Here is a 2500-nt window from a genome sequence, read left to right as displayed (position 1 = left end):
ACTTTCTTTCTTTCTCTCTCTCTCTCTCTCTCTCTCTCTCTCTCTCTCTCTCTCTCTCTCTCTCTCTCTCTCTCTCTCTCTCTCTCTCTCTAACACACATATGTGTGTGTGTGTGTGCGTGTGTGTGAAGATGAATATAACTTTACTTTAATGAACAAGTTTAGTATCATTAACATCGTCTACCGCAGTATGAAAATACTGCCATATCATCTTATCACATTAATGGCATTATAGAAAAAAAAACATCATTTACGCAGCAGAGAAGTGTAACTCAAAAGACCCGCCAGGAGAGTAAACAAAGGCCACAATGCCAAGCCGAAGCCAGGGAAGCGTGAAACAAACCGGACGATGTCATGGTCAGTTGGGCTAGACTCGTTATCTGCAAGAATAGTGGTTAAAAGGCACCGAACATATTGTGGAGTCGCCTATTTTCAATGAGGAAATTATATATCATTTTCCTTTGGTAAATACGTTTTCTCTGTATGAGTTTACGAGAAGAATAAAGAGACAACTGTAAAACGATATTTTAAAAAATATTAATGAAAAATGTTGATGATTTATACACACACACACACACACACACACACACACACACACACACACACACATATATATATATATATATATATATATATATATATATATATATATATATATATATATGTATATATATACACACATACAAATATGTATATATGTGTATATATAAATATAAATATATGAATACGTATATATATATATATATATATATATATATATATATATATATATATATATGCATATATATATATATATATATATATATATATATATATATATATATATATATACAAACACAAATATGCATGCAGATATACATATATATGTATATATATGTATGTATATAGGTATATATATAAATGCATGTGTGTATATATATATATATATATATATATATATATATATATATATATATATATATATGTATGTATGTGTGTGTGTGTGTGTGTGTGTGTGTGTGTGTGTGTGTGTGTGTGTGTGTATGTATGTATATACACACACACACACACACACACACACACACACACACACACACACACACACACACACACACACACACACACACACACACACACAATACAATATTCGCATATACAAACGTATATACGAATATTTTCAAATATATATGGACACAAGCACAAACACAGTAACGTGTACACTAAAATGAAAATAAAATCACTCACAACAAGAATTATGGCTGATTTCAAAGTTTATATATATATATATATATATATATATATATATATATATATATATATATATATATATATATATTTCTATTTTGGTTGGATTATATGCACTATGCATTCACATTCACGATTTTTTCTCTCCTGTGTAGCACTATCACAGATCACTTTGGACCAACCTGCAGCCACAGTGATGAAGAAATAGAGAGCTTCTATGAAGATGTTCATTTTGCCAGCGAGAGAACAAAAACCCATTTCACAATAATTATGGGGGATTTTAATGCCAAAATAGGTAAAAAGGCAGAGGGCGAAACCGCAGTAGGGAACCATGGAATAGGCACTAGAAACGAGAGGGGACAAATGCTAGTCGACTTTGCGGAGGCTCGATCACTCAGTATCATGAATACATTCTTCGAAAAAAGACTAGAACGGAAGTGGACATGGAAGTCGCCTTCTGACGTCAAAAACGAAATTGACTTCATAATTTCAAATAGGCGCGATATAATAAAAAATGTAGAGGTTATAAATAAAGTAAATGTAGGCAGCGACCATAGAATGATGAGAGGCGAAATTAAAATACATCTCAGAAGGGAAAGGAACAAACTAATGTGTAAACCACAGCCAAACTTGGCTAACTTGAGGATTAGAGCAACAGAATTTAGCCTAAACATCCAAAACAAATATTCACTCCTCCGCGACGACCAAATCAATAAACAGTTCAATGACATAATAAAAGAAGCTGCACTTGAAGTAGGCGGCAAGAACGACAATCGAAGCTCCAGCAAGCTCTCGGTAGAAACTAAACAGCTTATGCAAAAACGTAGAGACATGAAAGTATCGTCAAATAGGGACAAGATAGAATTGGTTGAACTAACAAAGACCATAAATAAAAAGAAGAGGGAAGATGTACGGAAATTCAATACTCAAATAATAAATGAAGCAGTGACTTCAGGTACCAGCATGAAAGCAGCTATAAGAAGACTAGGAATAGGGAGAAATCAAATGTATGCAATTCAGAAACCAGACGGAGAAGTAACATATAACAAGAATGAAATCATCAAAGTAGTGGAAGACTTTTACAGGGATCTATACAACTCAAACGAACAGCCACAAATAGAAGCAAACACGGTAACTAGAGACGTACCTAATATCACAAAAGAAGAAATAAAAAGAGCACTTAAAGGCATGAAGAGAGGGAAAACACCAGGCGAAGACGGAATTAGTATAGACCTCATATTAGATGCATGAGACATCGCAACAGTGAAACTAGCTAA

This window comes from Penaeus vannamei, chromosome 12, assembly GCF_042767895.1.
Source record: "Penaeus vannamei isolate JL-2024 chromosome 12, ASM4276789v1, whole genome shotgun sequence".
In the NCBI taxonomy this organism is placed as follows: domain Eukaryota; kingdom Metazoa; phylum Arthropoda; class Malacostraca; order Decapoda; family Penaeidae; genus Penaeus; species Penaeus vannamei.
The sequence above is the reverse complement of the archived record's forward strand: the minus strand, read 5'-3'. Positions refer to the sequence as shown.